The sequence below is a fragment of the Coffea eugenioides genome, chromosome 5, assembly GCF_003713205.1.
Source record: "Coffea eugenioides isolate CCC68of chromosome 5, Ceug_1.0, whole genome shotgun sequence".
Classification (NCBI taxonomy): Eukaryota; Viridiplantae; Streptophyta; class Magnoliopsida; order Gentianales; family Rubiaceae; genus Coffea; species Coffea eugenioides.
In genome coordinates, this window is record NC_040039.1 from 88,817 (window position 1) to 115,094 (window position 26,278).

The 26,278-nt window shown below is 33.8% G+C and overlaps 2 long non-coding RNA genes and 1 other non-coding gene across 5 annotated transcripts; all 3 read left to right on the forward strand.

Annotated features, from left to right (window-relative positions):
- The first annotated feature begins 1,671 nt into the window (after window positions 1-1,671).
- On the forward strand, window positions 1,672-6,013 carry LOC113769820. 3 transcript variants are annotated; one of them, XR_003468336.1, is made up of 5 exons: window positions 1,672-1,880; window positions 1,993-2,149; window positions 2,253-2,333; window positions 5,149-5,204; window positions 5,660-6,013. It is a non-coding gene; the product is annotated as an uncharacterized LOC113769820 (long non-coding RNA). The 3 variants fall into 3 exon arrangements; XR_003468335.1 differs by lacking the exons at window positions 1,993-2,149; window positions 2,253-2,333 and having other exon boundaries at window positions 1,676-1,880; XR_003468337.1 differs by lacking the exons at window positions 1,993-2,149; window positions 2,253-2,333; window positions 5,149-5,204 and having other exon boundaries at window positions 1,677-1,880.
- A 7,135-nt stretch (window positions 6,014-13,148) lies between these two features.
- LOC113772603 lies at window positions 13,149-13,729 on the forward strand. The gene is made up of 2 exons (XR_003468577.1): window positions 13,149-13,206; window positions 13,367-13,729. It is a non-coding gene; the product is annotated as an uncharacterized LOC113772603 (long non-coding RNA).
- Window positions 13,730-22,497: 8,768 nt separating this feature from the next.
- On the forward strand, window positions 22,498-22,606 carry LOC113772649. The gene has a single exon (XR_003468615.1). It is a non-coding gene; the product is annotated as a small nucleolar RNA R71 (small nucleolar RNA).
- Window positions 22,607-26,278: the final 3,672 nt, after the last annotated feature.

Consider the following 26,278-nt stretch of genomic DNA (forward strand, 5'->3'; position numbering starts at 1 on the left):
CATAGATAAGACCAGCCAAGTCTTCAATGACAACACCAAATGATTTTTTCCATTAATATGTATAAACATATTAGATGACTCCATATGACTTGTTTTTGAGATTCAAAGCATACATTTGCATATTAAGTGCATGGTGAATCATTAGGGTCAATATAGCTCATTATTTGACCGTACAAGTATCATATGCACTTCTTGGATATTAGTAGTAAAGTTTGTTGATTTTATTTTCAACTTTTTGCAAACTAATGGTTATTATATAGAGCTTTTGCAATCTTTGACTGTCATTTATGTAGGTAATGGTTAAAATGCAAGAAAAGTGAAGTCATCGAAAATCCCAAACAAGAGGACAATTCACCATAGAGCGAGTATTTCTTTTACTCTTGTTTTCATTTTTGCACATTGAGGACACTGTACACTTTAAGTGTGGGGGGAGGATTACTTCCTCTTTAATTATGGTGATTTGAGAAAAATGTTTCAAAAGTTTCATAATTTTGTCAATTTTAGAAGAAGTTCCATAGCCAATAGTAGTCAAAATTCTCCCTTTGTAGTAAAATTTATCTTATTTCCTATTCGACTTGGAAATAGCTCTTATGTGATCAGTATTTTTAATATGACAAAAGTATACCTAGTAAAGTGGAAGTAATTATGCCTTGAATTTTGGATGCTTGATAAGTTTCCTATCTTGACTGAATTTCACAATTTGAGTGATGAATATAGTCAATATTTGCATTACTTTTTCTATGATCATTTTATATGAGGGAAGTTCCTAGAAAAAAGAAAAAATAAAAAAATAAAAGAAAAAAGAAAGAAAAAGTGAGAAAAAGAAAAAAAATGTTCACTTTAATGATCCTTGATACTTAGTAACCCGGAGTCTTTATCTACAAATATCGACTTTCGGGTAAAACGGCTCTTGAATTATGAGTATGCAAAAGCAACTCTAATGAGTGATGAAATTGAGTAACTAAAAGTCTTCATCTACCAATGTCGATTTTCGCGTCAAAAGACATTTTCACTACTTGAGAAAGTTATTTGTTGTGGATTGAATAAATCCCTCTTTTGACTAAATAAAGATAATCATGGAAGTTGTATGTCTTAATTTGGCTATATGAGTTGCTTAAAGGTGAAATTGTACTGAGGGGAGAAAATGAGTTGAACAAATATTAATTCTTGATACAATTCTCTCTCCTTTACTTGGTACGATAAGTATTTGCGGTGAAATGAATTATTATATAATGGTAATTTACCTTGTTATTGAGAAATTGAATTTGAAAGACACATAAGGAAAAAGGGATATATTTTAACTATTGGGATAGTTTGTAATCCTTATTGCTCGAGGATAAGCAATAGTTCAAGTACGGCAAAATTTGATAAGTGTATATTTTATGTGTTTTATTATTTAGTTTTGGTGTGTTTTGTTCATTTTTATAACTAATTAAGTAGGTTTCTAGTGAATTATGCATTTTATGGTTCAAAGCGTGAAAAATTGCATTTCTATGTGTTCAAATGGTGAAAACTTCATATTTTTATAGGTTTAATTATTCAATTGATTCAATTATCAAATGAAGCGATTTGAGAAGATATTTGGATGATTGTTGATGATTTAAAGTGATTTAAAGATAATATGAAATGTAAAGTGTTCAAAAATGAAATGCAATCAAGTATAAAAGAAGAAATGTTTGATAGTTTTGACACCTTCTCCGCCCTAACATTTTGGCTCTTCCACCACCACTTCCCCCATCGCTCTTCGCTTCAGCCATCCCTCTACCCTTCGCCACTCCTACCATGTATCAACCCATCACCTCACCAATCGCAAGACTGATCCGAGTGCTCTCTCCTTACTCCTGCCTAATTTTCTCGAACTGGGTTCTTCAGTCTGGAAGGTAATATCTCCTGAGAATTTGCACTGAAATTTGACGTTTTCTTACAAAGCACTGCCTAACTCTGAGTGCTAGATATTAATTCTAGTAATTGTTCTTGACTTTGGTTTTACAGCCCAGCAATGGCTCAAAACCTACAGTTGGAAAGACCCTTCTTAAGGACAGAGGTCTATTTTTTATGGAAATCTAGTACTAGATTGGTGTATGAGCTCTTTTAGCATTTTCTCTGCTGTTCAATGTTCTTTTTATTGGAGCATTGACATTTTTAAAGCGTAAGCCCCACATAAAACCTTGTCATCATGCAATTTTGGTTTCTAATATACTCTATAGTAAAGAAGACCATGTCTTAATTCTGTGGTGTCAACTTAATGTCAGCTCTAGGAGATAATAAAGTTGTTATTCTTGAGGATGATGAGCAAAACAAGGATAGACTGCAAGTAGCATCACATCCTGGAGGTTTGTGGTCTATTCAACTCCAGCTTTTTGCATATGCAACTCAAAGATAAATACTCTGTGTCCCTTGATAAAATGAGTTCAGACTTTAGACAAGGTTTGAAACGTGATATATACATTTTCCCAAAATCCAATATAAAGTTTAGTACTCAATTAGCACTTAATGGATTCTAAAAGCACAAAAGGTGGAAAAAAGGAAGAATCTAGAAAGCACAAAAGGATGGGGAAAATGGAGAAAGAAAGAATCCACCGACGGAAAGAAAATGGAGTAAAGAAAATTGAGGTTATTGACATTCAACAAGGGAACTTATTTCATCCTAATGCTGCATTCCTGCGATTTAATTACTACTTCTGCTGAAGGCTTTATTTGTGGATGCAATTTTAATCAAGTTAATGAACTTGTATTTGTCACAGTTGATGGATTCAAATAAGCTGTGGTGTGATTGTTCTCAACACGACCACAATTTCTTCTATGCATACTCACCACATGCACATGATGACTTTTGGGCATAACTTTTAACAACACTCAACTGACATATAAAAGGGAATTAGTCAATTGCTTATGGAATCAAGTTGATTGCTGACACATTTTCTTTTTCTATGATAAGGCTTAAAATCATTACTGTCTAACTCATGTTAACAATATCGTGGTTTAATATGATGCCCATAGTCAATTGCTTAAAAGTTTCAGATTTTTATTCTTGTTCACACATATCTAGTATGGCTAAATGTAAATCCTCATTTCTAAGTAATTTTATGTGGTAAACAGAAAGGTTTAACAATGTAGATGGGCTAAAATATCTTTGATTCAAGTTGATCGTTGACTCAACTAAGCAAAGAATCAACTCTGTTCTATGTATCCCAGCTGTGAGATCTACAGGTTCAACAAATTGAACCTGGTCAACTTAAAGCACCTTCGCACTTTCTACCGTGATTGTAGGACAAACATGTTTTGTTTAAGAATAGCCTCCAAAAGCTTGGCCATTAGTCGAACCAGTTTACCTACTGTTAATGTAGTTTTTCAAGCAGGGATCAACAATTAAATGCTTTAATTTTTTTTAACAAAAAAAAGATTTTAATCTTTGAGCCATAAGTGATTTAATCACATGTCAGTGCATTATTTTAATCCAATTAGTGACCTCTGGTTTTAGTTTTTTGATGCCACAACATAGTTATTATATTAAAAAAAGAGCCCTTATGATAAATATCACCTAACACATATATTTTGACACAATATGTCTTAATCGTATGTGCACCGCTAACTTTATTAAGTATACTACAAGTGAGTAATATTATAAATTAGAAATTGATGATGATCAGTCAATAAGTCTATAAAACAAGCGTTATTATCCATGAATCACTATTCCCAATGAGCAGTAGAATGAATCTTATTGTGAGTCACCGTTTACTTACTATCCATGATAACTCTCCTATTGTATTTAAATTGATCTATAGCTAAAGCTAAGTTGTGCTGAAACTAGTTAGAATGGTTATGGACATATAACATAATTTCATGTGGACACAACAATAACTTGCTTATTTCTATACTATTAGTCTTTTCTTGTGTGGTGAACAACAATAACTCTTGTATTTGATTCTATTGCTAGTTATAATAGAAGTTTGGGGTCTTTTATTTCCATTATGTTGTATTAAGTTTCATGCCCGTGGTTTGGTTTAATCTCTTCTTTGTTGGTTGATTTGAACTTGGTTGGTGGTTGTGTTTATCATTTGAGCAAGCTATTTAATACTTTTGGTTTTCATGTTCACAATTAATTGGCTACTAGTTGTAAACCATCTAAGGTGTTGGATGATGAACCAAAAGTTATTGTTCAAACCTAGTTCATAAAAGTATGAAACTAAGGGTGCATTTGAAATATGAAATTTAAATCTATTAAATTACTAAAACTAAAAATTGAAATCTAAAAACTAAAAGATGAAATATGAAATTTGAATCTATTAAGTTGTTAAATTATTAAATATTAAATCTTATACATTTGAGTGTATATAATATTAAGTGATAAGTGAATAGCTTATCACTTATTTTTGGGAGCAAGTTTTGCGTAGGAAATTCAGTACGACTTAATTAATTCAGATGTTCAATTTTTAGTTATCAAACACATCTAAACATATTAAGATCTAAATTCCGTAAATTTAAATGTTGAATTGGTTATCAAATAGGGCCTAAAAGAATTCACTCATAAAAGTGAGGGGCACTATTTTGCCTTTTTACCAATTGTTTTTCCAGATTTGATGAGTTTATAATTAACTAGTTTCATAAGCACAAAAGTAGGTGTGAAGTAGTTATGGTATAGGTGATTCACCGATGAAAGCGAGTTTCACATAAATTAGGAAATTACACTGTAGTTTAGCCAAAGAGATAAAACATGATAACCTAGTCATTTAACTAGCAATGGTAGAGATTCTACAAAGCTGGAGGGGGACTATTAAAAGCATCTTCAGCAAATTGCAACTCAATAACTGGCTCAGCTGGCCATGTGAAATTTTTCTTGAATTTGAGTTTATTGGCAGGGAGTTTCGTCTATTTATAGGGGGAAACTCTGCCAAAATTTCCTTAAAATAAATAAAATTCTTATTTAAAAAAAAAACTAACAATGGTAGAGAGAAAACTAATCCTGGGAGTCATTTGCTGTTGTTTCTAGTTCTTGAATTCCATGTTTGTAGTTTAGATTTACTTTCTTGCACTTGTAATCATTTAGATAATAAAGGAATTCGAATAATGTCCATAATTGGTCAATTTTCCCTGTGGAATCGATATTCGAATACGCGTTATCCTCATATACGAGTTGTATACTTGCAGTAGCCGAAGTCTGTGTATAAACTTCACGTCAGATTTGTTGGCCAACTCTTCTACAGGTAAACAGCTGAAGAATGAGAAATTGCCATTTGATTATATAAATTGCAAGGTGTCAAGACCATCCACGTTAAGAAAAGATACCCATTCATGAAAAAGGTGGGGAGTCATTTTCCAAAAAAAAAAAAAAAAGGGGGGGAGTCAAGTGTAATGATCTGCATTAGAAAAGTTAACATTACCATCGGACCTTATTTGATGTAAACTATATTTGAAAATGCTGCCATAAGAAATGTAGTGATTTTCAAGTCATGCCATCTAATTTTATGGACAAATCTTTGCATTTTTCTTGGGCTTTTTGTTTATAGGAATCTCAACTGAACTTTAACCTTGAATAGTTTAGATGCTCTACCCTGATAGTAAATTGTGCAGCGATCTGCTGCTACATGGGTCATGCAAATGGATACAACTTGCGGTTGCTTATCTTTATATTTGGTGTTGAAGTTATTGTAACTCGCAGGTCATTGTTACTAAAACCATTCACGTGTTAGCCGCTAATCAGGAGGAGATTCTAATAGCTCTCATGGAAATGTTGACTTATGCTGTAACTTCAGGGTGGGACGACTGGAACATTATTTTGCAGAATTATTACAACAGCAAAAACTGGTTCTAGATAATTTTGATTATTACAAGGGTGGTTTGGAATTGCCTTAATTAGGTTGCGATTACACTTTTGTATTACAAAATTATGTTTTGTATAGGCAGAAAACTGATCCTTTTGGATTTCTTTTTTCAATTCACTTTTGTATAGACATGATCAATACGATTAAAGCAAAAAATGTTATGCAAAGATTTCTTTAATTTATCTTGAGAAGCCATTGATAGCAAATTTGAAGAGCATATATAGGTTAATGTACTGAATAGAATATTAAAAATTTTTAAAACAAATTATATTATTGAGATAATTTGTTTTATAACTAATCAGAATTTTACAAAGTTTTGTTCAATTATAGGTTGAACTTTTCCTAAATTATAATACTCTTATAGCCTTGAAGATTTTGTCCGTGCATTTGCGAGGGAATGAAACTAGTTGGTCAATAAAATAAAAAAATATAAATTCACAAATTTTTATACACACTCCTACTTCATTTTAATTCAAATTATAAATTGACAAATTTTCACTGTTAATTCATATTAAAACTTCATCGTTTTATGTATACTGACATAAGTGATGAAATATATTATTACCCGTGTTGATGTTATAAAATTATAGTAATTAAGATATAAACTAATGGAGAGATCAATGGAGAAAATCCATATGCAAACTTATTCACAAAATATATATAGTAACTTCATTCCATAAAGAAATCTCAGTTTTCTCAACTCCTCAGAATCCTCCTCCGTCCTGCAAAAATGTGAGTAATTTTACAAAAACACAAATCGCATGGGAAGGATTGGTCCCAAAAGTTTGTAAAAGCACATTAATTTAAGATGGGATGGTCCCAGAATTTTTGGGGGGTACGTGGATGTTAGAGCCAATTTACATGTTTCAACCAATGGTCAACTTTCTTCGGCAATTATGTAATTGACCCAACCTTGTTAATTGTCAGCCTAGAAGGACAATCCTTAGAATTTGACTAACAGCTTATCTTGACTTAGAAAATACAATAGTTAAAAATATTGAGGTTCACCTAATCTATAGGTTCATTTGTGGAGAGTCATGTTGAAGTCATATATGTTGACATAACTAGCATTAGATTATAGAGAAAATCGATGTGGCTATATAGTCCACAAGTAGTCTGGGAAATTGAGTCTACCAAAATATCTTTCGAACCCATTTAGATTGAGTTGCTCTGGTCCTTGAAATTAACCTTACTCCATCCAGCAAACGCCAACGGATAAGGTTTTTGTGTACAGAAATAATACCATTCACATTGTTGTGTACAGATGTTTGAGTTTTCTAGATGGTGAACATCTACTTGAGATAAACTCATCTATAACATGGCCAATCATTGTGCAGCTAAACTCACCAGAGCAAAGCTACTGAAAAGAAAAGAAAAAAGAATGGCTGTCTCTTTGCAAGTTTGCAACCACTGTTCTTAGCAATAACACTCCTATTGATGGCTTCTCTGATTGGGTCCTTCGAAGCTGCTGGAATTTCCGCCTACTGGGGCTGAAGCGGTACAGAAGGAAGATTGATAGATTTATGCGGTAAACCAAAAGTTGACTGCGCGAATATTGCCTTTCTGGAAAATTTTGGCGGTCGCCAAACACCTCAATTGAACTTATCTCAATGTTGTGCGCCGAGTGATTGTCCACAACTAAGTTCAGAGTTAGAAGATTGCCAGAACCAAAGCATCCAACTGTTAATTTCTCTCGCAGGACAACCGAACCTTACTTCCATCGATGATGCTCGTGAAGTGGCATCCTATCTCTGGAACAATTTCTTAGGTGGTTATTCAGACTCTCATCCATTAGGCAAAACTGTTTTAGATGGTGTAGAGTTTCATATCCATAGTGGAAACCCGGCATCCTTGGATGATCTTGCTCGGGCACTATTGGAATACAATACCCTGGAGAAGAAGCAGATGCACTTAGATGCCGCACCGGAATGGCCTCTGCCTGTTCATGCTCTTGACGCTGTTATCAGAATTCAGGACTGGCCTTCTTGATTACGATTGGGTGGAATATTTTGACAATACCAGTGCTCTCTTCCGGAGTTGGGATGATTCGGCTTCGTATCCAGGCGATAATACATTATTCTTGGCACTACCTATATCCCCTCGTGTCGCACCTGAGGGCAGTTACATCCCACATGGCCACATCATGTGCTAATTCGTGACGTTCTTCCCTTTGTGAGGAAGTATTTCAATTACAGAGGAATCATAATTTTTCCCTACCTTCATCACTCCGTAACTTATATTGAAATAATCAGTGCTTACGTTATTAATAAGTTCTATGCTGCTATCTGATCAGTTCCTCTCGTTTTTCTACAGAGATGAAATGCAGTCCTGGTTGTTCATGCCAGCGACAAAAATGATAAATAAATAATGGGCTATCGATCCCCAGATTAAATAAAACTGTTGGTGATGAAACGCAATTGTGTTTGATTTTGAATTTGTGTCTGTTCTTCAGTAAAACAAAGTGCAAAAATTATGGTTGGTTCTAATTTTCCCTTGTTCTTCAGGGTGAAAAAAAAAAGGAGTTGGAGAAGAAAAGAAGATGCAAAAGGTACTAGATGAAAACCTATTTCCATATTGATTGTTGAAAACCTAAATTGCAGAAACCTATGTTCTCAAAAACAAAAGAACTAAAAAATCTTATTTAAAATTTTCTTTGTGTATCCTATGTATCATTAGATATATATTTGTTTTCCAATATAAATATAAAGGAAAAAACCTGGGGAGCCCTTAAACTATTATCGTTGTTAACTTTTGGCCCCTCATCTAAAATTTGTTTCCGATTGATCCTTAAACAATTAAAAATGCATACTTTGAGGACTTCAGATGACTTTGAGCACAAATCTGACCGGAATTAAAGGAGAACTGAAGATGAAAAGAAACCTCTCCTCTCTCGCCATCAAATCGTCCTCCCCATCACAATCGATCTCTTATGTTCTCTTCTCTCTGTGAAGAGAAAAATTTAAAAAATTAAGAACCAATCTGTTCCCTCGATTTTGCTCAAATTATTCACCAATAAAGTTTATCTTTTGGCCCAAAAATCAGCCTGAAAGTTGATAAAAATGGCGTCTTCATCAGCAGCAGCAGCAACCCAATTTCAGAACCCATTTTTGCATTATAAAACTCCATTTTTATAAACCTCAATTCTATAGGTTTTTGAGTGTAGTGAATGAAAAGGTTGTTGGGATTGATTTGGGGACAACGAATTCAGCAATGGCTGCCATGGAAGGAGGGAAGCCTACTATAGTTACTAATGCTGAAGGGCAAAGAACGATGCTTTCTGTGGTGGCCTATACCAAAAACGGGGATAGATTGGTTGGGCAGATTGCAAAAACGGGGATAGATTCTTCTGCAATTTCCGATGAATTTAAGCACAAATCTGCAAAACATGAACAGACAAAAATGCCCTTTAATTCTGGTCAGATTTGTGCTCAAAGTCATCGGAAGTCCTCAAAGTATGCATTTTTAATTGTTTAAGGATCAATCGGAAACAAATTTTAGATGAGGGGCCAAAAGTTAACAACGATAATAGTTTAAGGGCTCCCCAGGTTTTTTCCTCTATAAATATATTCAAATTGGAGCTTTGGTCACAACTTTTCCTATGATGGCCCAAAACTTGTTACAAGAATATAGACATAGTGACGACATTCGGTGGTGTCATAGATAAGACCAGCCATGTCTTTATTGACGATCTTGGTATCGTTACATCATTATTGCCATTAAAAGTTTGGCGCCAACCCCAGGTGAAAGCTAGAAGTCATATCAATGACAATGTTGTCATTATTGGTGTTGCAATACGGACAACAACTGAAGTCATCACTGCTAATAGGCTGGGGATTTATTTAGTGACAGCATTTGGTCATCATAAATAGTCATTCTAGTTCAATGACTGTCTAGGAGATTTTTTTTTTGCATTATTAATTCACTATGGGTATATGATTATTGTGAATTAATAAGTGTTGATTTTATATACTTTTGTATGGCCATTTATTTGTGTTTAAGTTTGTCTTTACTCGTTTTGGAGTTAAATGTTTAGGTTTAGTCAAAAAGTTGCATTTTGTGGTTAAAGTAAGAAAATTGCATTTCTATGAATTTAAGATGTTAATACTTCATTTTTTTATAAGTTTAATGATTAAATCATCAAATGAAGAGAATTGAGCCTTTGGTCACAACTTTTTCTATGATGGCCCAAAACTTGTTACAGAAATATAAACATATTGACAACATTTGGTGTTGTCATAGATAAGACCAGCCATGTCTTCAATGATGATCTTGGTGTCATTACGTTACATCATTATTGTCACTAAAAGTCATATTAGTGACCACATTGTCATTATTCGTGCTGCAAAAATGACAACAATTGAAGCCATCATTGCTAATGTGTTGGGTATTTCTTTAGTGACAACATTTAGTCATCACAAATAGTAGTCATTCTAGTTTAATGGCAATAGAGATATCATTGTCTAGGAGAGGATTTTTTTTGCCTTATTAAATCGTTCAAAACGTCCCTCATATTTTGCAAAATGACTTTTTCATTCCTCACTTTTAAAAGTGTACTTTTACGTCTGTTACATATTCACATTGATCAAATTTAGTCTCTATCTAGGTTTTCGACGAGTTTTTAGTCGGAATCCACCACGTACCTTGCACGTGATCATTTTTTACAGGCAAAATTATCAAATCAAAATTTATATAATCCAATCCACAGTCCCTCATTTTACAAAATGAATTTTTTTCTCTCACATTTCACAAAATGAATTTTTTCATCCCTCATATTTTACAAAATAAATTTTTTTATCCCTCATTGATCATGTATACGAATAACTTTTTTTTAAACTCATGTATATATCTATTTAATTCCACCTGAACAGTAAGTTCAGACTATATCTTTATTTGATTTCGCCTGAACTTACTGTTAAGGTGAAATTAAATAGATATATACAAGGGTTTAAAAAAATTGTTAGTATTTCACTCATGTTCATTTTCTTTTACTCGAAAATTGAAAACAAAGAAGATATTTAATTCTAAATATTATCAAGTATTTATATCGAATTAAATTTGGACAGAAAAAATAAACAAAAGAAAAGTATGAAAAAAAGAAGTAAGTGATTGACACTTTCAAATTTTAAAACAATCACAAGGCAAGAAATTCAACTATTGGTCTAAAAGGTGATGAGTAAAATTTTTAGATTTAAACTGCAATTTGTTAGTATTACTATAGAATTCGAAATAGGACCGATTAATTAGATGGTCTTATTGCACAACTCAATAAATGAATTATTACCAAAAGAGAAAAGCTTACAAATATTGAATAGATTCACATGATGAAATTGAATAGATATAAATATATATATATGGGTCTACAACAAAAATGTTAGATTTAAACCCATGCATATATCTATTGAATATCATATATATAACTACAATTAATTTGTGTAGGTGAAATCAAATAGAGATACATTATGTGCTATTCGCACTGTTTAGGTGAAATCAAATAGATATATACATGGATTTAAAAAAAAATTATTCGTACACATGGTCAATGAGGAATGAAAAAATTCATTTCGTGAAATATGAGGGATGAAAAAAATTATTTTGTAAAATGTGAGGGATGACATAATTCATTTTGTGAAATGTAAGAGACTATAGATCGAACTATATAAATTTTGATTTGATAATTTTGCTCCTAGAAAATGATCACGTGTCCAAAAACTAATCGAAAACCTAGAAAGTGACCAAATTTGACCAATGTGAATATGTAAGGGACGTAAAAGTACACTTTTAAAAGTGAAGGAGGAAAAAGTCATTTTATAAAATGTGAGAGACGTTTTGAACGATTTTCCCTATTGTGAATTGATAAGTGTTGATTTTATATACTTTTGTATGACCATTTATGGTGTGTTTAAGTTTGTCTTTTCGCATTTTGGAGTTAAATGTTTAGGCTTCTAGCCAAAGAGTTGCATTTTGTGGTTAAAGTAAAAAAATTTGCATTTCTACAAATTTAAGATATTAAAACTTCACATTTTTATACGTTTAATGATTAAATCATCAAATGGAGACAATTTTTTCTATGATGGTTCGAAACTTGTTGCAGAATTATAAACATAGTAACGATATTTGGTGCTGTCATAGATAAGACCAGCCATGTCTTCAATGATGATCTTGGTGTCATTACGTTATGTCATTATTGTCACTAAAAGTCATATTAGTGACCACATTGTCATTATTCATGTTGTAGTAATGACAGCAACTGAAGTCATTATTGCTAATAGGCCGGGGATTTCTTTAGTGACAACATTTGGTCATCACAAATAGTCATTCTAGTTTAATGACAATAGAGCCGTCATTGTCTAGGAGAGGATTTTTTTGCCTTATTAATTCACTATGGGGATATGATTCTTGTGAATTGGTAAGTGTTGATTTTATATACTTTTGTATGGCCATTTATGTGTGTTTTAGTTTGGAGTTAAATGTTTAGGTTTCTAGTCAAAAAGTTGCATTTTGTGGTTAAAGTAAGAAAATTGCATTTCTGCGAATTTAAGATGTTAAAACTTCATATTCTTATAGGTTTATTGATTAAATCATCAAAAGGAGAGAATTGAGCCTTTGGTCACAACTTTTTCTATGATGGTACAAAACTTGTTACAGAAATATAAACATAGTGACAACATTTGGTGTTGTCATAGATAAGACCAGCCATTTCTTCAATGATGATCTTGGTGTCGTTACGTTGTGTCATTATTGTCACTAAAAGTCATATTAGTGACCACATTTCATTATTCGTGTTCCAATAATGACAACAACTGAAGTCATCACTGCTAAAAGGCTGGGGATTTCTTTAGCTGCAACATTTGGTCATCACAAATAGTCATTCTAGTTTAATGACAATAAAGCTGTCATTGTCTAGGAGAGGATTTTTGTTTTTTGCTGTATTAATTCACTATGGGGATATGATTGTAGTGAATTGATAAGTGTTGATTTTATATACTTTTGTATGGCCATTTATGTGTATTTAAGTTTGTCTTTTCTCATTTTGGAGTTAAATGTTTAGGTTTCTAGTCAGAAAGTTGCATTTTGTGGTTAAAGTAAGAAAATTGCATTTCTACAAATTTAAGATGTTCAAACTTCATATTTTTATAGGTTTATTGATTAAATCATTAAATGGAGAGAATTGAGCCTTTGGTCACAACTTTTTCTATGATGGTCCAAAACTTGTTATAGAAATATAAACATAGTGACGACATTTGGTGTTGTCATAAATAAGGCTAGCCCTGTCTTGAATGACAACACCAAATGATTTTTTCCATTAGTATGTATAAACATATTAGATGCCTCCATATGACTTGTTTTTGAGGTTCGAAGCATAAATTTGCATATTAAGTGCATGGTAAATCATTAGGCTCACTATAGCTCATTATTTGACCATACAAGTATCATATGCACTTCTTGGACATTAGTAGTAAAGTTTGTTGATTTTATTTTCAACTTTTTGCAAACTAATGGTTATTATGTAGAACTTTTACAATCTTTGACTTTCATTTATGTAGGTAATAGTTGAAATTCAAGAAAGGTGAAGTCATCGAAAATCCCAAACAAGAGGGCAATTCACCATAGAGGGAGTATTTCTTTTACTCTTGCTTTCATTTTCAAACATTGACGACACTGTACACTTTAAGTGTGGGGGTTTTTTAATTATGGTGATTTGAGAAAAATGGTTCAGAAGTTTCATAATTTTGTCAATTTTAGAAGAAGTTCCATAGCCAATAGTAGTCAAAATTCTCCCGTTGTAGTCAAATTTATGTGACTTAAGAATCTTATTTCCTATTCGACTTGGAAATAGCTCTTATGTGACCAGGATTTTTACTATGATGAAAGTATATCTTGTAAAATGGAAATAATTATGTCTTGAATTTTGGATGCTTGATAAGTTTTCTATCTTGATTGAATTTTACAATTTGAGTGATGAATATAGTCAATATTTGCGTTACTTTTTCTGTGATCATTTTATATGAGGGAAGTTCCTAGAAAAAAAAAGAAAAAAAGAAAACAAAACAAAAAGAAAGAAAAAGTGAGAAAAAGAAAAAGAAAAAAATGTTCATTTCAATGATTCTTGAAACTTAGTAGTTGAGAGTCTTTATCTACAAATGTCGACTTTTGGGTAAAATGGCTCTTGAATTATGAGTATGCAAAAGCAACTCTAGTTAGTGATGAAATTGAGTAATCGAAGGTCTTCATCTACCAATGTCGATCTTCATATCAAAAGACATTTTCACTTCTTGAGGAAGTTTGTATTGAATAAATCCCTCTTTTGAATAAATAAAGATAATCATGGAAGTTGTATGTCTTAATTTGACTATATGAGTTGCTTAAAGGTGAAATTGAAGTGAGAGGAGAAAATGAGTTGAGCAAATCTTAATTCTTGATATAATTCTCTCTTCTTTACTTGGTATAATGAGTATTTGTGGTGAAATGAATGGTTATTTAATAGTGATTTACCTTGTCATTGAGAAATGAGTCTGAAAGACACATAAGCAAAAAGAGATACTCCCTCTGTCCCATTGAAAGTGTCATACTTTTCTTTTTGGGCTGTCCCAAAATGTTTGTCATGTTTAACATTTCAAACTATTTTAAGCTATGAAATCTCATTTCTGCCCTCACTAATGATATGCCAATGCATGTGGTAGTTGGCCCATAAATTGATGTATGGTCCCAAAGGACATCCAAATGTCCCAACTTGTACCATGTTTGACTTCCGACTCCAGCAAAATTCTTGGTTCCGATTCTAGCCAAATTCATCACCAAGAATGTGTATATGGCTCTTTCAAACTTCAATTGAATACTACTTCTGTTATCAAGAGGATAATTTCGATTTTTTGCAGTAAATGGAATATCGAGATGGCTTAATTAGTGATTTTCTTTTTAAACCTTTCAATTTTAAATTATTTTTCATACACTAATTGTTAAGAATAATCAACTTTCACAAAATAAATTCATTTTGAAAGCAAGAAAATAGTGTAAAAATAAGTGAATAATTTTAGATTGATCCAAAAACTAAACGAGCAAAATAATAAGGCATGTTATTCTACTAGGAGAAAAAACAATGGAGAAGAAATCTGCTAGAAGAAGATTTTGATAAGGAAACCGGTTTTTTGTGGCTGAAACAAAGTATTGCTTTTTGGTGGGTCCCACTTTGACCCATTTGTTTCTTGGATGAGGAAGATTTTGGTAAGGAAATGAATTTTTTGTAGTCGGAACAATGGAGTGCTTTTTGATGGGTCCCACTTTGACCCATTTGTTTCTTGGACGATTCAGTGAAATGTGAAGGGCAAACTTGGAACAAAAGAACTTACAGATAAGTGGATGTTACTATACATAAAAAGCGTTGTTTCCAAAGTACAACAGACTTTACGGGATGGAGGGAGTATATTTTAACTATTGGGATAGTTTGTAATCCTTATTGCTTGAGGCTAAGTATAATTCAAGTGCGGCAAATTTTGATAAGTGTGTATTTTATGTGTTTTATTAGTTATTTTTGGTGTGTTTTATTCATTTTTATAGCTAATTAACTAGGTTTCTAGTGAATTATGCATTTTATGGTTCAAAGTGTGAAAAACTGCATTTCTATGTGTTCAAAAGGTGAAAACTTCACATTTTTATAGGTTTAATGATTCAATTATCAAATGGAGTGAGATTTAAAGTGATTTAAAGATAATATGAAGTGTAAAATGTTCAAAAACTGAAATGCAATCAAGTATAAAAGAAGAAATGTTTGACAGTTTTGACACCTTTTGGTATTTTGGCTATATCTTCAAATACAAGTATCGGATTGAGATAATTCTTGAGTCATTTTGAAGTTAAGACATAGCTCTACAATCATTATGAGACATTAGAAACTAGTTCATGAGTTTTCCCAGTCAAAAAGTCGAAATACAGTCGGCCATTTTTGTTGTCAAAAGCCGAAATAGATGATTGACCAGTCAAGGGTATTTTGATCACTTATCCGTTTACAGAGCTCCAAATTAGATGATTTTTTATGCACTGAAAAGATACCTCAAGGGGCTGCAACGTTTATCGAATCAATATCAGTTGAAATTGGTGCAAATATAGAACAAAGTTGAAAACTGATCAGAAAAGTGCAAACTTGCAAAGGAGGCAATACGCACCCACAATACGCGACCTTAAGGGTGCGTATTCTGTAAACATGTGTGCAACTTGTACAACCACTTACTCTAATTTTTCACAACTTTTTACAACTCAATTCCAGCAAGAATTTTAGCTACAACTGTAAAAAAAAGTATGGAGACTTGAAGAAAAATATTTCGGGAATCTCAAGAAGTATTTTATATCAAGTTTAACAACTCATTTGGAGCTTTAATTCTCTATTGACGAGCACGGAGTACATATATAACAATTAAACTCATTCCACAGTCAAGTTTTACATTTATAAATTTCTAAATACCCTACATGCAATTTTTTGCAAGTATACGGGTCGAGAGCGAGTATAGGGTATTAAGGGTCGAACCCACAAGGAAGATTGTCAATTACCAGCACTACTAAAACTTTTCTATTATTTAGACGACCAACAAATTAAAGGAAATAAAAATATACTAAACTTATGCAAGAAAATAGCAAATAAAAGCTCCTTAACTTATGGTATCTCTAACTACTCATGCAAGTCCTATTTTTGGCTCATTGAGTACTACTATCTTGGCTAGTTATGGCTTAATTTCCTTATGCATGTGAAACCTACTCTCATAGTGAATCAACTATACCTATAACTAATCCACACTTACTCTCGTGGTTTTGAAGTTAGTTACAAGTCAATTACCTCTATGAAATTACAAGAAATGAATCACTAAAGCCACAAAGGTGCACCTCTCCTCTCGTGAGTGTAATCCCAAGGTTTAGCACTTCTTGAACTAGTGTTAAATCCTAATTTTCATTGAATAAACAACACCTTTAGATAATCACAATTAATGGTACCAAGTTAATCATGATTTAGAGAACTAAAGTGCTAAATAACTTGCTCAAAATAAAAGTATCACATAGCCAAGAAATTAACACAATACAATCCTAGGAAGTTCAACCAAAACCCAAGGCATAAACTTTAGAAAGACATGATAAACATAAAATCCATACTTATATAATAACTAAAAAAATAGAATAAAGTACAAAAGATAAAGAGTTTGGAAAGAAATGTAACCCTTGTCACATGAGTTCATCTCCTCCATCTTCATCTCCTTCTTCATCTTTATCTAACTTCATCTTTATCTAACTAATAAATAAGAAGGATAAACTAACAAGTTGAACTAAACTATCCGATACTATACTAACCTAACACTAAGAAAATTAAGAGCTATATTTTTGTAGTATTTCTTGAACTCTCCAAGCTCTCTTGTTTCTTGCAACTCCATGGCTATTTATAGATGAATTTAGTCAAGAAATGAGGTTTCAAATATCACTTGTACAGCTGCAAAAGAGTTGTCACATGTCCATCAATAGCTGTGAATTATTGAAGGAGAAAATAAGTTGAGCAAGTGGAGACCAATAAGTTCTGACCATAATCTAGCCAAATATCCGTCCAGAAACTGGCCGGATTGTCGGCCAGATTGCTCCCTTGCTTTGCTTCACAATTTTTGTTCAGTCTTAAATGTTGTTCCAACTTTGCATCAAATTCAACTGAGCTTTTCTTGATGATATAAGCTGAATTAACTCTTGACCAAAACATAACACTTGTATTTCTTTGAGTTAGCTTTACAATGCAAAAGAATCACCTCATTTGGATTTGTATAGGCTGTAAAATGACTAAAATACCCTTGACTGCTTAATGCCTTGTTTCAACTTCGACCATAGAAGTTGGCTTCTGTAATTCGGCTTTTTGACCTGGAAAATCTCAAAACGGATTCATGGGAATGGTAGATCTATCTCTTATCTTCAAAATAGTTCAAGAATCATCTAAATCGGATCATTGTAGCTCAAGTTATAGCTAAAATATTAAAATGTGTCAAAGCTGTCAACTTTCCTTTTTCATCCAAATGAAGTCTATTTCCAACTCCTATAAAAATTATGGACAAAATACAAGTAAAAAGGGACATAAACCTCATTTAAACACTTAAGAACATTTTAAACTAATTATAGCCAAAATAATCCATTTCCTTCTTATAGCATTGCAAAAGTGACTGAAAATAATATAGAATGTCATTTTAATATAGCTCAAAATAATCACTTATCAACTCCCCTACACTTGAATCATTGCTTGTCCTCAAGCAATCTATACATAATCAACTACAGTGATTCAAGAGGTGAAACGCTATATGTATTTTTTCAAAGTTAATTCCTCGTGACTTGGCAAACAATCATTATACAATTGTTCAATTTACGCTAAATACTCATCATATCAAGCAAAGGAAAGATAGCTATACCCTTAATTCAACAAATTAAACTTAATCTCTCATCCTAACCTAATTTCACAAATAAGTAAATCACATAGTCAATTTATAGCTATCCTCCTCCCAAAATCATCTTTTTCTCAAATTTCACAACTTAGAGGGACTTAATCACGCTAATTTTTACTCAAATAGTGAAAATGTCTTTTGATTCGAAGATCGACACTTTTAGCTGAAATTGTTATGCATACTCTTAATTCGAGTACCTTTTTACTCGAATGTCGACATTTGTAAACGCCAACCCCCAGTTACTTGGTATAAGAATCGTTGGAGTAAAACAAAATCTCTTATTCACTCTTTTTTTTTTCCTTTTTTTTCTTCTTTTTGTTTTTCTTTTTTTTTGTCTTTTTCTTTTTTTGTCTTTTTTCTTTTTTTTTTAAAGCAAAAGACAATAAATAGACATTCCCTCGTAGCAAATACGTAAGAATAATCAAAGGAAGAGTATCGCTTTTATTGACTATATCAATCACTTACTTACAAAATTAAGTAAAGAGAAGAAATCTCATTAAACATGCAACATTATAGGTATAATTACGTATTTTGAGTATTTTAAACATGTTTTATTATTTAGTTTTGGGGTGTTTTAGTCATATTTATAGCTAATGAACTAGGTCTCTAGTGAAAATATGCATTTTGTGGTTAAAGTGACGGAAATTGCATTTCTATGGATTTTAATGGTGAAAACTTCATGTTTTTGTAGGTTTAATGACTCAATCATCAAATGGAGTGAATTGAGAAGATAATTGAATGATTGATGATGGATTGAAATGATAAAAAGATAATATGAAGTGCAAGAAATGAAATGCAATTAAGGAAGTTTTCTAGCTTTGACACCTCGTGTTATTTTGGCTATATCTTGAGCTAAAAGCATTGGATTGAGGTGATTCTTATACGAGATAGATATACATTTGGCATGAAGACATCAAAATCCAGTTTAGTCGTTTTCATTGTCAAAAAATCAAAATACAGAAGTACATGTTCATTGTCGAAAGGTGAAACAGAGTTCTGACCAGTCGAGGGTATTTTGGTAATTTCTTGGTCTAAAGAGTTTCAAATTGGATGATTCTTGAGGCATTGAAAAGGTGACTCAAAGGGCTAAAATTTTGATGTTTTGTACAAGAGCTAGTTTAGCCTATATCATCGAGTAAATATCAGTTGAACTTGATGCAAAAATAGGGGAAGCAGATCAAGGTCATATCTTTTTATCTTTTCTTTGCCCTAATACCTCGCCAACAGCGTAATCACTAGCATCACATATCAATTCAAAAGGCAAGTTCCAATCTCATGCAATGACTATTAGTGCAGATGTAAGCTCTTTCTTGATTTTATTAAAAGCTTGCAAGCATGCATTATCAAACATAAAAGCTACGTCTTTCACCAACAAATCGCAAAGAGGCTTATTTATTCTAAAAAAATCTTTTATGAACCTTCTATAAAAACCAACATGTCCCAAGAAACTCCTTACTGCCCAGACAGAGTTCGATGGGGGTAATCTTTCAATTATCTCAACCTTAACTTTATCCACCTCTACAACTTTTTCTGAAATCTTATGGCCTAGGACTATCCCCTTACACACCATAAAATGGCACTTTTCTCACTTTAATACCAAATTGAATTCTACACATCTCTTTAAGATACGACTCAGGTTATTTAGACAAATATCAAAGGTAGAACCATAAATAGAAAAGTCATCCATAAAAGCCTCAATCATGTCCGAAAAGGTGACCATCATGCACTGTTGAAAAGTTGTAGGTGCATTACAGAGTCCAAATGGCATCCTTCTGTAGACGAATGTGCTATACGGGCATGTGAAAGTCGTCTTTTCTTAGTTCTTTGGGATGATTGGAATCTGGTTATACCCTGAATATCTATCCAAGAAGCAGTAAAATTGCTGCCCCACCAATCACTCCAAGATTTGGTCTAAGAATGGTATTAGGAAGTGATCTTTTCTGATGGCAGCATTTAATTTCCTGTAGTCAATGCAAACACGCCATCCCGTGTGATAGTTTATGTTGATGTCAATTCATCTTTGTTATTTTTCACCACTGTCATTCCTCCTTTCTTTGGGACTACCTGGACAGGAATCACCAAAGGCTGTCAAATATGAGATAGATAATTCCAACATCTAATAATTTAATTACCTCTACTCGGACTACCTCCTTCATGTTGGGATTGAGTCTCGTTTGATTTTCAATTGAAGACCTCGCATTGTCCTCGAGTAAGATTCGGTGCAGGCCTACGGATGGACAAATGCCCTTAATATCAGTGATACTCCAGGCAATAGTGGATTTATGGTCCTTGAGTACTCTTAGCAATTTATCAACCTCAATATCATTAAGGAAGAGGAAATAATAACAGGGTATGAACCATTAACACCAAGGAAAGCATATTTTAAGTGAGAAGGTAATGCCTTCAGTTCTAATTTAGGACAAGACTTGTCACTTAGATTCACAAATTTTTCAAATTGCTGACTTCTAGCAAAAGTTAAGTCCCCTTGTCCTTCCAAACTTTTTATCGAGTCTAACAAGCTGATATCCGCTACCTGCTCATTTAGACTAAGAGCAATGGCATGCTCAATTGGGTCTCTATAAAACTCATGTGTGTTCGTATCATGAACTACCAATTAAGCATATCAACACGCAAACATGATTCATCAGTAGAGGGACATTTTAATGAGTTTAACACATTAAACTCTTACCTATCCTCACCTACTCTCAAAATTAGCTTCCCCTCTGGCACATCTATTAATGCCCCGCCTGTGACCATAAATGCTCTACCTAAAATAATAGGAATGCTAAGATCCACGTCCATCTCAAGTACAGAGAAATCATCTGGGAAGTAAAATTTATCCACTTTTATGAGCATGTCTTCAATTATTCCCACCAGATATCACACTCAATGATCAGCTAATTGAAGAACTACCGTTGTAGGTACCATCTCAGCAAATTTCAACTTCTTGTAAAAAGATAGGGGCATTAAATTAATGCTAGAACCCAGGTCACTTAAACATCTGTCTACATGAATATTTTCTAAGGAACAAGGTACTGTAAATCTCCCTGGATCCTGTTTCTTTATAGGAAGGCAGTGTTTAACCATGGTGATGCATTCTTCAGATAATGGTACTGTAGCGAATTCCTCCAATCTTTGCTTGTTAGACATGATTTCTTTGAGAAATTTTGCATATGTTGGCATATTGGCAAATGGGATATTCACTTGCAACTTCTTGAACATTTCTAAAAACTTTTGATATCTACCTTCATTTGTCTTTCTCTTGAGCCTTTGCAGAAATGGAATTGGTGGCACATATGGCTTGATCTCTGGCAATTTTGCCGGAGTATTACCCTTTGGGACGTTATTGCCCTGGTTAAGCTCCTTCTCGTTGGCCTCATCTCATCTTTCTTCCTCTAATTGCTCCTCTTGCTTTAGTACCTTAGGCTTAGTCTTGTCCACTGGTTCATCTAGCACTTTTTTCGATCGAAGTGTGACTGCCATAGTAGCCTCTTTGGGGTTCACCTCAGTGGTGCTTGGCAATTTTCCTTGACCTCTCTCACTCAGAGCTTTTACTAATCGGCCAACCTGTTTCTCAAGGCTGTGTACGGATGCTTGTTGGAATTGGACCATTGGTCCATCTTCTGCATATATTGAAGCATCACATCCTCCATGCCTAATTTCTTTTCTTTGCACAGGTTAGGGAGGGTATTAAGGCCTTGGAGGTTGACCTTGAAACCCTAGTGGCCCTAAAGGTTTATTCCCTTGCCCTTTCCATGAAAAATTTAGATGGTTGCACCATCTTGGATTATACGTATTGGAGAAAGGGTCATTCCCTTGTAGCATCCTTTGACCTCCTCCATATGTTCCGGTAAAATTCACATCCTCAACCATAGTAGAGGCTTCCCTATTATAACATCCTGCGATAGAGTTCCCAAACATTTTACAATTAGCGCAAGCCTCTAACTGCTAAGGTTCACGGGTGAGTAAGGATTACATTTGCTGCATTTGTCTATTCAGTTCAGCCACCTACAATCCCAAATCTTTTTGCACACATACTTCATGGACACTCGCTCTCATGCCCCAGATCGCCTTTTGTTGCGAGTTGCTAGACAATAACTCATAAGTTCCTACTAACTCTTCTGGGGTTTTATCCCCAGTGTAGCCTCCTGTTGTGAAATCTACCATGATTGGGTAGTAAAGGTTAACCCATCATAAAAGAATTGTACTTGCAGTGCCAATGGATATTGGTGATGGGGGCATTGAGCAAGTAACAACTCAAATCGTTCCCAAGCCTTATAAATAGGTTCCCCTTCCATCTGAGAAAATGTGCATATCTTATTCCACAAATCTATCATTTTCTGTGGTGAGTAATACTTGGTCATGAAGATGTTATACATATCTTCCCATGTTGCTAGTGATCCGTCTAGTAAGTTCAATAGCCAAGATTTGGCTCAATCTCTGAGGCAATACGGGAAACACCTCATCCGCAATTCATCCTCTAATAAGCCATTTAGCAGGAAGGTTTGTACTATAAAATAAAACTCCCGAATGAAGGTAAGCGGGTCCTCATTAGCCAAACCGTGAAAGCCAGGTAACATATTGAAATGCACTATCTTTCGCTCATAGTTTCTGGTCCCATCACTAAGCCTAATACAAAGCAGTGATGTTGCTATAACGGACCGCTGGAAATCCCTCAGACGAAGTCTAGTAGGTGGAGCTGCTAGTTGCACAAATTGCCGAATGTTCTGGTTGTTATTATTGCCTTGATTTTCGTTTGCCATTGTTTCTTCGTTCGACTCAGTTGACCCTGCTAACTCCAATGCAATATTGATTCCAGGTAATTGTAGGTGCTTTGTTTGTCTCTGCAAACGCGTTTGTTTTCTGTGATATTTTGTAGTTTTCTCTATCTCAGTGTCATACACCATATCGCCTTTTTGTGATCGGGTCATACACCAAGCACCTAAGCAAGAGGATTAAGAACTAAGTGAAAAACTAGAGATAATTAAAGCAAAGATGATTAAAGCAAAAAAATTAGATGTCGTCCCTGGCAACGGCACTAAAAACTTGATCGACAGATTCCTGCAAGCGCACATAGTCAATCATAGTAATAAATCACCTAGATTATTCCAAGGGTCGAACCCATAGGAACGAGCTGATTCTCTACTTTAATTACTGTGATATAAGAAATTGGACGAGAGAAGGAATTAAAGAGTAATTTGTGTGTAATACATATACGAATCAATCCAATTAAAAGAAAAAAAATCAATGAGCGCGAGCCTAGGGTATAGGGATAATCTAGAATCTAGAATTAAGTTCCTCAGTTAATTTCTTACTAAACTGTGAATGCATCACAAGCATATACTTTAGACCACCTCTCGATGTATCTAAAGTGTATTTAATTAAATCCCACACCTCTCTCGATGGTCATAGGAGTTCAAATAAACCCATTAAGATTCTTGGTGATATAGGTGTATCACACATACTCTAACCTACTCTCGTGATTAGTCTATATGTGTTTAATTATCCAGTGCACAGTTGAATCTCTTTTCTCTATTTGACACAAACCTAATATTCATGTTCATGGTGATCAAGCATAAACATGCAATAAGACCAAGATAACTAAATCATAGCATAAAATAAAAATTAAATTGGGGAAATAAATCTAAACTCTTTCATAAACCCTAACCCTAGAAATAAGTTTAGTGCAGCATCATGAAGAAATTAAGCATGAATTCAAGAAGTAACACAAAAGAGTAAAGTGGGATGAAGGGACTTGTTAGTGCTTGTCGCCAACTTCCTCCCTTGTGTGCCTCTTGATTCTCTTCCGTTGCTTTGATCTCTCATGAGCGAACTGTGAAAAGATGCTAAGTTGTGTTGCCCTAGCCGAAACTAATGTTTTCTTTCTACCTAGAACGTCCTAAATAACTCCTATATATAGCCCCTAAAGGTTACAAGTGAATCACCCCTGGATTAGATTTCCTTCAGTTTAAAAGCGAGTGTGTGCGGCACAACCCGATGAGCACCGGCGGCAAGACCGGCGATAAAACCGGTGCCGGAGTTCCTCGGGAATCAAACCCTCCTCTTCATCAGACCAACACTAGTGGAGGAATCGGTCATAAAACCAGTGCCGGAGTTCCTTCGACATCTTCAAATTGCTTCTGTCTTAACCGTTTCTGATCAAATTCACTTCATTCTCCTGTGCCATCAAAATAACACCAAATTCAGCATTCTATTCAATTATAGACGCAAAAAGAGCATAGTTGCTTCATCGCAGACCTAATTATCTAACTACAATTTGTGCCTTGTCAGGCTACAATTGTACCCCTTAGGCTTTTCTTTTCTTTTTTCTTTTTGAAAAGTATAAAATAGCTTATGAAAAATTTAGCCTTCCTAATGTAGCCTCGCCTTTGCCGCCTGCTCCCCCCAGAATTTTCAAAGTATTCCATCTAGCCCCACATTTGCCACCTAAAATGTTGGAATTCTTTATAATTGCACTTACCATTTGAAAAATGGAACCTTGAAATAAAATAATATGCTATTTCTATTTTCTTTCTAATAAATCTCATTTACTTAAAATTGAACTCTACTTATGTATCCAACCATACGAATTACAAGTGAATCAAATATTCATTTAATTGTTTAATTGTGAACATTATCTGCCTATCCTATATTAGAATGTACATCTTATAGTTTGTAAGTTAATACTACAAGCTTCTCAAGTTCACAAAATAGCCTAAATTAATACTAAGTTAATCCATGTCAAGAAACTACAAATTTATCTTCAGCCTAGGAGCAAATGGTTTTTAGCTAGACTTGAAGTTTAGCATGTTAGAACACATAATATAATTGTAGTAAAGCATGGATAACTCAAGAAAGTAAAGAGTAATAGTTGGAGAAATGTTATTCAATTGGATGAAATTTACTCCTCAAGTTTCACTTTTGCAACTTTGTTCCTCAAACTCTAGCACAACAGTGATTTTTCTTCTATTAAGATTCCTCAATATTCTCTTTACTACTCCTCCTAAAGAGACTGACTAGCTAACCGTCTACACTAAATACCACTCCTATTTATACCATTTCCTTTCTATTTACAAGACAAAAGTTGGTCTTCTTTTCCACGTGAACATAAGACAAAAAGTGTTTTCAAAAGTCAAATTTGGTAGCTTCAATAGAATCTCAAAAGATTGAGTGACAAAAAGTGTTTCAATCACTTTTTCAATCCCACATCGGTCTTGGGGGGAAGGGTCTGGGTAGATAAGTCCCCCAGGCATCTTTAAAAGTTGTCGGCTTTTAAAGATTGCTCGGAGATCTAGGTTTATTTGCCGAAATTCTTACTTTCGTAAGAAAATGTCAGGAAGTTGCTTCAACCTTTATCTAGCCATGAAAATATCTTGTCAACGTTCCTAACAAAAGCAAGAAAGAGTAGCTTTGAAAAGGAATCAAACTGCACAAGTTATGCAACTTGTATCAAGAATTTCGGCTGATGCAACCGGTGATGGAATCGGTTCTGCCTTCCTTGGTTGCATGACCCGTTCCTCACATAACCGGCAGAGGAACCAGCTTGCGCTCAACCTATTAGACACCCGGTTCCTTTGCTCTGTGCTGTGTCCATTTTCCTGTTTCAAAGCTTCTTGCTTCATTCCTCCACTCGACGACTTGATATATTCATTCTCCTTCTCCTTTTTTCTGCAAAAATTGACCACACAAAATGAGTAAAAGTGGACAAAGATAAATACATTAATCAACCAAAATTCATGCATTAATTCTTAAGAAAAGTGCCACTTCAACTCTTGATTTTCATCAAGAGAAAAAAGCTAAGAACCACCTAAAATAGCCACAAAATATAGTGCATAATCAGAACTTATCAATCTTACTTTTATTCAAGCCATTAATTGTTAAAAATTTTAATATAATGAGAAATGTAAGCATGATTATATCTCTAAGCTTCTACAGGCAGCAAATTAAGTGATAGCATGTACAGTTATGAAGTGGGAAAATGCCGGTTTTCATCCCCAAACTTTG